This window comes from Equus przewalskii, chromosome X (genome assembly GCF_037783145.1).
Source record: "Equus przewalskii isolate Varuska chromosome X, EquPr2, whole genome shotgun sequence".
NCBI classification, from domain to species: Eukaryota; Metazoa; Chordata; class Mammalia; order Perissodactyla; family Equidae; genus Equus; species Equus przewalskii.
The window spans coordinates 27,249,330-27,262,765 of record NC_091863.1 but is presented as its reverse complement, the minus strand read 5'-3'; the positions used below and the strand labels follow the sequence as shown (position 1 = coordinate 27,262,765).

Sequence of the window (13,436 nt, the reverse complement as noted above, 5' to 3'; positions counted from 1 at the left end):
CCTAAGTAGCCTAGGACATATTTTGTAACTTCCCTAAACCTCATTTTTCTCCCTTATAAAATGGGAATATGGTGTATTTCATAGTGTGTGTGAGGATTAAATGAGTATTAAATACAGTAATAATTTAAAGTTGATGTTTGAAGAAAAACTTCTTGCCTTGGGTCGTTTCACATAATCCTGTACAGCTAAGAAAGGTTGAATAACTTGCACAGGTTCACACAGCTGAGAAGCGTGAAGCAGGACTCAAACCTGAGTAGTCTGATTCGAGAGCATGTGTTTTTGATCACTCTCTTGTACTTCTCACTATGACTGATCAGTACGTGAAGGAAAAAAATATTTAGTGCATAAATATTGAAGACTGTTATCATGATTTTTTTTCAATGTACTTTCTTGGAATAAAAAATAATCTCTTTTCAAAGCAATAGAAAAACATATTGTAGATTCTCTTTGATTCATTTGTCTCTATCCATATCAAAGAAAATGAGTCCAATTTCCCTTGATTTGTTCTTCGTGAATCAATTGCTTCCTTTTCTAAATTCACTCAGAGCATTTGTTCTAAATATTTCTGCACATTGAACTCAATTCTCCTGCTATATTTTTTCTACTTTAAAAGTTAGAAAACTTTTTCATCTCTAGAATTAACGCTTGGTGAAAACTTGACGATTTTGTAAAGATAACCAGTAATGAATTCAAAGAGAAGTAATAATTTACAGTAATGTTTGGTAATTCTTTTGTATCCTGAAATTTAATTAAGACATGGACCTCTGGACTTACTGAAAGAGGATGAGTGCTGCTTTAATAACTTGGTTATCTATCCCCACTTAAATTTGTTTCTTCCAGGCTTTAGAATTTGATGATGGCTCTCTCTGGGTGACAATAGGTAAGTCAAACGAGGATTGAAGGCTCCTCATTATCTCTGCTGTTACATAGAATTTAACTGTCTTTTTTGGACATTTGATCTGGTACTTTCTTGTTCATTTCCTTGATTGATGCATGACTTTTTCTCTTGTCATCTTGCTCAGGGTTGGCCAATCACTTTGCGTCCTTGACATTTCTTGGTGCCTATTGTTATAGTGTATTTACCCTATTTTTATTTGCATTTATTTAGATAATTTCCCCTACCTCCTTTTAGGTGTCTCTTAAAATTTAGTTAATAAGAAATGTTGGGACAGCTATATTGTTGTCTACAGATATTTCTTTTTTTTCTCTATGGGGTCTTAGCTAAATATGCCACTAGAAATGAACTCTTTTAGCATTTTACATTGTTCTGGAGATACATATTTGAGAGTCCATATTCACGATACCACATTGCCTATCCATGCTTTCAAATCGATCTTTTATCTGACTTTCTCTTATATGTGCTTTCCTAATATTTATGGCATATATCTGCTGCTGGTATTTCATTTCTTCTTCTTAACACATGAAGTTTTACAAGCTTCCTATACCTTTCATGCTGTCCCTCAGTTTTGCTGTTGTTTTGAATCAGAATTAAATTGAAAGTAGACATTTTCTCTGCTGCTTCCTTTAGCTTCTGAGTAGGAATTGTATCAAAATATGCAAGATACTATCAAATGCTCTCATCTTAATGGAATGAGGTTTCCGTTATATATAGATGAACATTGAAGTCCCTTTTAGAGATGTACCTAATACACATATTATTGAGTGTTGAGTGTTGAAATCAATATTCTATTGAAATTAAAGTCAAAGCCAACCATCTCTATCTTAGAATGTACTTTTGATGTGTTTATCTAAAATTTTATAATTCTATTACTAAACACTTGAGAAGTCAATTTTAAGTTTGTCATCATAGTGTTCAGGACTGTCAGCTCCTACATTGCTCCTACAGTCACTGTAACTCACGTTTATAATACCAAGGTATTTACTTTCAACCCTGGTAATGGAGGAGGAAGGTATCTGAGGGCAACCCAATTTCTCCACAGCATGTACTTCTTCATATTCTTTGTATTCTTTATTATGCCTGGATCAAAGGCATTTTTTCATGATGTTGCACATGATTTTTAGAGATATTTCTCCTTTAATTTGAGGTGGTCAAGTTGGCAATCTACTTTTAATTTCTCTTTAAAAGATATAACGAATTCTTAAATGGGACTTTTTCTTAAGCACCATGGCTTAAATGCAGGAAAAAAACTAAAGAGTAAATTGAATCTTTAAAATCTATATTTTAATATTATGAATATTAGCACACAAAACAAGTCTACAAAAAACCCAAGTCGACAAAATTATAGTTGTGTTATAATCTAATCTCTCTTCTCTTCTTTATATTAAATGTTAATATTTTCCAGTTACCTGAAGTTATCCAGGTAATACAATCTCTTAACATGTATATTAACTCAAAATCTATTTCCCAATTCAACTATTTGAAAATTACTAAGAATTTATTTTGTATACCAAATCAACAGCTTGAAAACTATCACTAATACTATTTATCTATATTTATACTTCACTGACATAAGAAAACATTTACAATAAGTTTCATCTGGAATGTTCACTTGCAATTGAAAGCATTATGTGCAGGTGTCAACTATACATCAAATGTCATGTTTATGTTGGTGATGTAGTTATGCTGCATAAAGATGATATTAACCTACTTGATTATATCATCGATTACTCACCAGTTCAGGGAATTCAGAAATGACTTTGAAATAGGCATTGCACTTGCAAAAGCCATGGGCAAAAACACAGTGAATATTAGACTGATGACTGAGGCTAAAGCCAAACTTTTGTTACACATATTATATATAGTATTACCTCTGTTTTAATTTTCTGTAGGTTTCTGGGAATGCATTATATTTTTTATTTACTAAGTTGAGACTATATTTTCACTTATTAATTGTCCGTTTTGTACATTGTGCCAGATGTTTCATCTACGTATCATGTAATTGTTATGGTAATACTATGGGTGTTTTATTTTCACCTTAACAAGTATTCAAACTGAAGCTCAGAAAGTTCACATAACTCCCCTAAGTTTACACAGCTTGACTTTTAACCCGTGTTTATCGGGCTGCACCATATTTTCTTTCTATTCTCAATCACGTATCTTACTGACTTTTTCTTCATTTTTATTGTCTCTCAAATGCTTTTTCTTTATCATTGAGATATAACTGACACATAGCATTATATTAATTTCATTTGTACAACATAATGATTTTATATTTGTATATATTGTGAAATGATCACCACTATAATTCTAGTTAACATCCGTCACCACACAGAGTTACAAATTTTTTCTTGTGATGAGAAATTTTAAGATCTGCTTTCTTAGCAACTTTCAAATATACAATACAGTACTATTAACTATAGTCAACATACTATACCTTACATCCCCAGGACTTACTTATTCTATAACTGGAAGTTGGTGTCTTTTGACACTCCTCACTCGTTCTACCCACCCCTCACCCCCTACCTCTGACAACCACCAATCTGTTCTCTGTGTCTGAGTTTCTTCGTTTTGTTTTTATATTCCACATGTAACTGAGATCATAAAGTATTTCTTTCTCTGGCTTATTTCACTTAGCACGAGGTCTTCCAGGTCCATCCATGTTGCAAATTGCAGCATTTACTTGTTAATGGCCCAATAATACTCCAGTGTGTGTGCGTATAAACACATTTTCTTCATCCATTCATCCGTCAATCGACACTTAGTTTGCTTCTATGTCTTGGATATTGTAAATAATGCTGTGGTAAACATGGCATGTAGATATCTTTTTGAGTTAGTGTTTTCATTTCCTTTGTACAAATAGAAGTAGAATTGACGGATCATACGGTAGTTCAATTTTTAGTTTTTTGGGGAAACTCCATACTGTTTTTCATAGTGGATGTAGCAATTTACATTCCCATCAAAAGTGCACAGGGTTCCCTTTTCTCCACATCCTTGCCAACACTTATTTCTTTATGTCTTTTTGCTAATGGCCATTCTAACAAGTATGAGGTGATAGCTCCTTGTGGTTTTGATTTGCGTTTCTCTGATAAATAGTGATGTCAAGCATCTTTTTCATGTACCTGTTGGTCATCCATATGTCTTCTTTGGAAAGATGTCTATTTAGATCCTCTGCCCATTTTTAAATTGGATTGTTTGGGTTTTTTGCTACTGAGTTGAATGAATGCTTTATTTTGGATATTAACCCCTTATCAAATATATGACCTGCAAATATTTTCTCTCACTTAATAGGTTGCCTTTTCATTTTGTTAATGACTTCCTTGGCTGTGCAGACCAAATGCTTTTTCTAAATCTTATTTATTTTCCATGGATGGAGGGAGGGAGAGAGGGAGGGGGTTATATTTCCCATGTACCAAGGTTTGCTAATGATTAGGGGAGGATATAAGAAAGGAGCATCAGCTGTCAACCCAGCATCTGGGAGGCCCCAAACCAGCAGATGCAGCTTTCTAAGATGCCCCTTCCTGCACTGGGACACAATTGGGTTCACTGACTGACTGTTAACTCTGTGTGGTATAAGCAAGCTCAGATAATACACTTGCATTTGGGATCTCCTTATTTTAGACATTGCAAGGAAGACTACATGACTAATGTCCATTCTCCACAACTGTGGCTCAGAAATCCATAAATTGAAGTTTATTTATAATAAAAAATCCAGACATACCAGATGTATCCTCCTAAAAGTATTTTATTAAATAAGAAGTACCTAAAGTTGCTAAGAGAGTAAATAGTAAAAGTTCTCATCACAGGGAAAAAAAAATTTTCAATCTGTATGAGATGATGGATGTTAACTAAACATATTGTAGTAATCATTTTGCAATATTTGTAAGTTGTCGTTATGCTGTACACCTTAAACTTATGCAGTGCTGTATGTCAATTATATCTCAATAAAACTGAAAGAAAAAAGAAGTACCTAGCAGCCTTTGGAAGACCTTCATTTAACATGTAGCTGATTCCACCAGTGGACTATGCAAGGAATCCTGGTCAAAGTCAAAACGGCCTCAAGCATTTCTGGGAAGAGAAGAGCCTTCCCACAAACTCACTTCCCACTGGTGTTCTTCACGCCTATTCCTCCTTGTTGGATTGACTTATATTGATTATGTTAATGACTTGAGCTCATACAGCATTTAATAATTCAAAATACTTTTATATATGTTGTCTAATTTAGTTTTCCAAGGCCATATAGGTATTAAAATGCAGGATTTCAAACCAGGGTCTTCAGAAACAAAATCTAAAGTGCTTTTTTTCCAGTGACTTTCTTTGAATAAACATATGCCTTTACATTATATGCATTTAATCCTATTAAGTCAGGTATAACTTTACAACCCTATTTATTTTCTTTGGTCCAAAACTCAATTATATTCATTATTTAGTACATATATATGTATATTATAAATGCATATGATATTTTATATCAATATATCTAAAACAGACACAAATATATTTGCTTATCTACTTATATTACAGTCTATACCATTTCTGAAATAATTTGAGACAGCATGTAAAATACACAATTGGTAGAGAGGGAAAACAAAGGCAGGGAAATGGGTAAATCTGGAGGTAAGTTTAGCATAAAATTCAATACAGTATCTAGATGTGAGCTATAAATTTGGCTTTTTGCTCTCTAGCAGCCAAAGAAAGAAATGTGTATATTTCAGAGGTTCACAGCATCCAAGAGATTAAAACCAATTTCTCATGTGGGGCGTAACTTTTGTAGGTACTGAGACTAATGTGTACTGTGTCCTTGGTAATACCACTCAACAGCAGCCCTGTAATAATTACAATAGTGTATTGCATATGGCTATTTCTTATTGTGAAAGTCATGATGAGATGCTGTGAAACTAATTCTCTAAGGAGCCACAATAGAGTGTTTTACGTGCATACTCCCACATCGTGCCCTCCATTATTGTCATGATCCAAGGCTAAACTTCAAAATATTTAGAACAGCGGTACTCAAAGAATGTTCTGTAGAATATTATGAGGATATTTCTTGAGAAATAGTTTTTCCAGAGTGCTAGAAAGCTGGAAGGGAAAACTCCTAATTCAATCTACTTCAGCACAGGTTCTATTTTCTCCTGATAGATGATGTGGCCTTTTTTGGATTGATTTGAAATACTATAAGGGACCGGTATTAGTGAATGTACCCTGAATTAGCAGAACATATACTGTTGATATAAATTCTAGAACTCCAGGATAAGCCCTGAGTCTTAAATTGGAAGCAATAAGTATAGCATCTCAGATCAACTGAAAGTCCCCCATAGGTAACGTCCCTTCACTAGAGACCTTTAGCACAAGGAAGCCAAGCCTACATTTAGTGCTGACCTGTGTACTCCCGGGCTTCTGCTGAGGCTTTCTGTCTATGGCCAAACAAATCGGACACTTAATCTAATCATGTGAATGCATGCACATGTGTGGTTTTGTCCTACTACTCTGAAATCCTCCCTACATGATACACATCTCAAATCAGTGCAATAAAGAAAAAGGGTTCATGGCCCGATACATTGAAGAAATAGTACGTTTATGAACATCTGGCTATCAAGAGTTCCATTTAGGGTTTCTCTCTTTGCTGCATTACAATAATTTGCTAAGAAGTCCTTGTTACCATTTGCTGCTCTCATTGTTCACCAAGTGTATTCTTGAAACTCTAATCAATGCTTTTTACTCAGATTCAGCTTCAATTTTAAGATGGTGAATATTTTTTGAAGATACACACAAAAACTGTTTATTTCAGAAAAAAATGTAACTGAATAGTTGTCTCTTCCTCTAACTGAAGTAGATTCTTTTGAAACTTTTGGAGGACGTTGTTTTGAGTTTAAAAGTTGACTCTAGGGGCTGGCCTGGTGGCATAGTGGTTAAGTTCATGCTCTGCTATGGGGGCCCAGGGTTTGCAGGATCAGATTTGGGTGCAGACCTAGACACCACTCATCAAGCCATACTGTGGAGGCATCCCACATACAAAATAGAGGAAGATTGGCAGAGATGTTAGCTCAGGGACAATCTTCCTCAAGCAAAAGGAGTAAGATTAGCAACAGATGTTAGCTCAGGGCCACTCTTCCTCACCAGAAAGAAAAAAAGTTGACTAAGTTATTAGGGAAATTTTCTAAATCTATTAAGACACCTCTAAAATCTTTCTAAGTTTGTGCTCTATATTCTTTTGTGACATATTTTCAAGACATTTAAAAGTATGTTATGCGAATATATTTTCTCAAATATTCAATAATAGCATTGTAATCTTGGGTTCACATTGTTTCTGGCTGTTACTATTTTAATGAAACTCATATTGGCTTCCCTAAATACAAAAATTAAAACCTGGTTTGTATTTTTAAATTGAATGTGATCAATGTCATCATTCCCCAATATTTATGTGAGCGTCCATAGGTTTATAACCCTAATCTGTCATCTATCGGAGAATTACGCTCATTTATCTCTAGAACTCTTCTGAGAGTTTAGCAGTAAACACCGAGAGTTGAAATGATTTTGTCAAGTTTATGAGTCAATCAGCTGTGGAGCAAGGTCTTACACCCCAGGTCTCTTTGTTGTCTGCTTTAGTTGATCTGCCCATTACACTATATAACTTTGCTAAAATTGAAGACTTAGTGTTTGTTAGGTTAAAATTTATGGAATAAAAACTGCATTTTCGTAAGTTAGATGAGGTAGCAACTTCATTGACATCTTATATGAAAGGTTTAGTTTTCAATTTTCATTTTATTCCTGAAGTCGTTTTAATGAGGAAATTTGTGGGGAACACTAGGCCCATTTGAGTCTTTTGATGAGTTGTGTTTGCTTTCATTCTTTCCTGTGAAATCACAATGGTAATATTGTACAACTTATCTTGAGATGAATATTCCTCATTTGCAAGAGGAGTTAGATTCTTGTAGTGCTACTAGCTTCTTAATAAGAAGGTATTTAGTACATGCAGGAGAAGGTAAGTGATAAGACATTGGATTCCTGTTCCTGTTGGTGATGTTTTGATAGAGGCTTTCAGTTTAAATACTTTTTATTTAATTGTTTGGTAATTTTTTAATAGCTTGGTCAGCTAAAAATGAAGGAAAAATAGAAATTTGAAGAGGTGCATCTCCATTATTCACTGTGGATTTGAAATATATAAATGAGTTCCTCATTGGTAGAGTTTTTAAAAATGACTAAGAAAATAAATATATACCGTGTAATATCTCAGCATGATTATTTTGCAAATAAAAATTATACACATTTATTGATGCAAATTTATTGATTTAACCATGTTACCATCTAAAGGACCTATTAATACCTTAATACATTACACATAATACATTATACATGTAGTAATTATTAATACAGTATACATACCCTTCATGATTACGTTTAAATTTACAAAATGTCACACCTTAGCTCATTAATGAATTAATCATAGTTAACCAAATTATTTACTACCAGTCTGGCATGATTCTAAATGTTTTCTATGTTTTAGCTCCTTTAATACTCAAGATAGTCGGTTTGTTTGACTGAGAAAGAAATGTTAGAGTCACATAGTGGCAGTTGACTTTTCCAAGGGCATACCATTTATAAGTTGTAGAACATGGCTAACAACCCAGACAGTCTGCGTCCAGAGCCTGCACACTTAATTATTGCAATGTATTGTCCTTGTTTGTCTTGGTATTAGATATGTTACACAGTAAAACTATGGTGATGATTATATTATTTGCTATGAAATATTCCTACTTAACATTTTAGTTAATGAATATGTTCTTTCTTTTATTTTTTTAATAAGACACCTCACAAAAATATTATGCTCCAGCTGGCGTCAGAGCCCATGGTAATAAATATATGGCCTAAACTGGTTTAAATGACTTAAGAATTTGCAAAACCAGCATTCTGTCTTTTCTTTTTTCTTTATGAGTAGATCTTTAAAAAATATCCTCCGTGGATTATTTGAGCAGGACTAAACTGGAGGGCCTCTGTGGAATTACCTATCCTACCCAGATGACATTTCATGATGGGGGTGAATAGTGGAGAGGATTAGGAGAAGCAGGGCAAACTGTACTAGAGCTGTGGGCCAGCTCGTCATAGCTTAGGGTCCTAATGTTTGTTGTTTTGTTTGTGCCAAATACCGTAAGTGAAAGTGTTAATAGATAGTTTAAAAAATCAGGCTCATGTTTCCTAATGAATCTTTAAAATCTGAGTGATGCTTCACCAAAAAACAGTTCTAAGATATCTTGGATGTGAGACAAATCTGTGTTTTGTGTCGAGTCTTTGGTCCATAAGTTGATGAATCAAAAATAATTTTCAAGGGAATTTCAGTAATACAAGAGCAGCCCATTGGGATATCAGAAATAGTTAGTACTATAACAACCAATAAGTTCTAAATATGATAGTGTCATAGATGTATGACTTGCTTCAACAAAACTTAAAATTTGGAGAGAAAAGCTGACAACAAAGAACAAGTGTATCGTATTTTGATGCTATAGTGACTATTTTGTAAAGAGTAAATAGCTTGGTGAATTGAAAAATTGTTCTACACAATCATTTTTTAAAGTTTTCAGGGCATTTTTCTCTCTCCAAGGACCAACAAATTGATGTATCTATTTGGAGGAGCTAATACAGTTTGATTGATTGATTGATTGATTGATTGGAAGACTAGCCCTGAGCTAACATCCGTGCCCATCTTCCTCTACTTTATATGTGGGATGCCTACCACAGCACGGCTTGCCAAGTGGTGCCATGTCTGCACCCGGCATCTGAACCAGTGAATCCTGGGCCTCCGAAGTGGAATGTGTGCCCTTCACTGCTGCGCCACCGGGCCACCCTGCTAATGCAGTTTTTTGTAACCAGTATATAGCACCAAGTTTTAAAACCAAATGCTTTGGAGAAATATCGAAGTCCTTTGTCCATTTTTTAATTGGCTTATTTATTTTTATGTTTGTTTATTTTTGCAACTGAGTTGTAGGAGTTCCTTATATTTTGGAGTTCCTTATATATTTTGGATATTAACACTTTATCAGATAGATGGTTATCAAATATTTTCTTCCATTCAGTAGATTGCCTTTTCATTCTGTTGATTGTCTCCTTTGTTGTGCAGAAGCTTTTTACTTCTGGGTATATATCCAAGAATTGAAATTAAGATCTCAAAGCAATATCTTGACTTCCATGTTCATTGCAGCATTATTCACAATAGCCAAGACATGGAAATAACCCAGATGAATAAAGGAAATGTGGTATATACATACAATAGACTATTATTTGGCCATAAAAAAAGAAAATGCTGCCATTCGTGACAACGAGGATGAACCTGGTGGGCATTATGCTAACTGATATAAACCAGTCATAGAAGGATAAATACTGAATGATTCTACTTATATGAAAAATCTAGAATAGTGAAACACATAGAAACGGAGAGCAAAATGGTGGTTGCCAGGGGCTTTGGGTAGGGGGAAGTGAAGTGGTTGCTATTCAATGGGTATAAAGTTTCAGGTATGCAAGGTGAACAAGTTCTAGTGATCGACTTACAACATAGTGCCTATAACTAAAAATTCAGTATTGTAGGCCTAAAAATTTGTTGAAAGTAGATCTCATGTCAAATGTCCTTACTACACAAGCAAAACAAAACAAAGCAAAACGGTTGGACAAGAGGAAACTTTTAGAGGTGTTGGGTATGTCTCTTACCTTGATGGTGGTAATGGTTTCATGTATGTATACATATCTTCAAACTCACCAAACTGCATGCATTAATTGTATCCCGATTTTCTCTATATCAATAACATCATGGTAAAGCTGTTCAAAACAACCCATAAAATAAAAATTTAAAAATTCTAAAATTATTTGCATGTTTTGTTTATTACTTAATGAAGTACATTTCACCCTAAAGATGACGTATATAGAAGAAAATATGTCGTTGCGAGTGTATACTTGTGGTTTTTGCCTTCTTCCTGTTTTCTTTTAAATATAATGCAAGTTTCTTTTTTAAAGATAAAATATTAAGTATTTCTGTAATTGTAAATTAATTACATCTGTAGGTTTAATCATGTTGATTTTAGGCAATTGGAATCAACATTTTATCATATCAGTGTCTCAGAATAAGTCCACATGCTCCATTATGTTTTTGAATGTATTTTTTGATGAATACAAATGGCTTAAGTTGTGGCATTTCTTTATATTTACATAATTAAATTACTAGCTTCAAAGTTAACAGTATGGCTTTGGATATAATTATTTTTAATAACTTGCTATAAAGAGTATGAGTTTTTCAACAGCACTGTGTTCTTCTGGGGTATATTAATTATGTAATAGTAAAGATATAGCTAGAAAAGGAAAAAAGCACATAATATACTAAATAATTTCTGAGTAAATATGTCTGACTTAATTAGAAACCTGATTGTAAGTTAGTTATTAAGCTGTATTGCCTGTAGGGTTTTGAAGTCATGAGCCTGAGGCCTTAATATTCTCTTTCCAAAGATCATCAAAATCAAGTGACTTAAGAAAGACAGTAGGTTGCCAATTTGTTAAAGGTCAAGAAGTTGGAAGAATTGGGTGGGATTTAGAGAATCTATATATTGGGAACTAAATTTTCCCACTAATACCACAAAAACTGAGACTGATAGATTCAGGTTGGCAGGGTTTCAGCCACCAGCTGTCTCTTAATGACTTTCCCAGCTGTGATAGTTGTAGGATTGAGTTTTAGGCTGTATCTTTAATTTTAGGTTGTTCATTTATTTATGTAAAGGTAAATATTTTATTTGACACTTTTTTTTTCTTTAGCGTATGGGCAATAAATTAGAGTGAATTTCAGGACTACTTTAGCTGGTAAAAAATTCCTTTCAAGTTTACTCACTTCTTTTATAAACTTTGAGAGTATGCTAAATGTGTCTTGGATTGAAATGGAATGTTCTATATAGTTAATTATGAATTTCCTCTTTTCGGTTAAAAGTCTACTTGGCAGAAAAAGAACAGAATTAGTCTAGTACTGCTCATAGATTCAAAGTGGCTCTTGAATCTGGCTGTAGTGGGAGTGGATAATGGACGAAAGCATGCTAGCCAGGTCCCCGAACATCCCCCTTCCCATCCACCCTGATGCAAACATGGCCCTACGGAGAAGTCATGGGCAAATTTCCTAAAAAAACAAAAAAACGAAAACAAGAGCATCAAAGGTGAGAAGTGATGGATGGGAACTGTTTGAGCCAAGATTATACCTCCAGAGGTATTTCAACTTGAGATATATTTTCAGACCTATTCCATAAACTCACCAGGAGGGATACAAACTTGGGAATAGCTTTAGTCCCTATTACTGAAGTGGTAAGTTATCAATCAAGGTTTATATACAACAGGAGGAATATCAGCCCATTAAGGAAAACCACGTATACGAGGAGTGCAAGCATTATAAAAAACAGCAAAAGGACTGTTTTATACTAAATAAACATATTTAGTAGACCAAACAGAAAAAGAATGTAAAATAAGTGTTCTGAATATCCTCAAAGAGATAAAAGAAGATGATGGTAACATTAAATACAAAAAAACCCACATTACTAAAATAAGTGAGCCAATTGGAAATACTTGTATGAAAATATATGACAGTCAAAGTAACTCATTAGATGAGTTGAAGAGCCAGATGAATATTTCTGGAAGACAAGGTTAAAGAACTTTCTGATTACTTTCCTCAAAATGAGGAGACACAAAGGGGCTGGCCCCGTGGCCAAGTGGTTAAGTTCACGAGCTCCGCTGCAGGCAGCCCAGTGTTTCGTTGGTTCCAATCCTGGGCGTGGACATAGCACTGCTCATCAAACCATGCTGAGGCAGCGTCCCACATGCCACAACTAGAAGGACCCACAATGGAGAATATACAACTATGTACTGGGGGGCTTTGGGGAGAAAAAGGAAAAAAATTAAAAAAAATCTAGAATTTAAAAAAAATGAGGCACAAGTAGAATTAAAAACTTCTCTAATTTATGTGGGTTCCAACCTGGCAGGTGTGAGGTGATATCTCATTGTGATTTTGATTTGTATTTCCCTGTTGATTAGTGACATTAAGCATTTATTCATATGCCTGTTGGCAATTTGTATATTGTCTTTGGGTAAATGTCTGAGTCCTAAGACCGCTTTTTAATCAAACTGTTTTTTTTCCACTATTGAGTTGTAGGAGTTCCTTATACGTTTATAATTATTTTAAAGATATATGGTTTGCAAATATTTTCTCCAATTCAGTAGGTTGCCTTTTAAATTTGTTGATTGTTTTCTTTGTGCGGAAGGGTTTGGTTTGATGTAGACCAGTTGTCTATTGCTGCTTTTGTTGCCTATGCATTTAGTGTCATATCCATCAAACCATTATTGCCAAGAGCAATGTCATAAAGCTTTTCCCTCATGTTTCCCTCTAAGAATTTTACAGTCTCAGTTCTTACGTTAAGTATTTAGCCCATTTTTGAATTGATTTTTGTGTGTGATGTAAGGTATCAATCCAATTTCATTATTTTACTTATGGATACACAGTTTTCCTAGGACCATTTGTTGAAGAGAC

The 13,436-nt window shown here is 34.2% G+C and overlaps 1 protein-coding gene across 1 annotated transcript in view; it reads left to right on the top strand.

Moving 5' to 3' along the window:
* DMD (dystrophin) overlaps nt 1–13,436 on the top strand; it is a 2,264,041-nt gene that overhangs the window by 31,191 nt on the left and 2,219,414 nt on the right. The window lies entirely within an intron of this gene.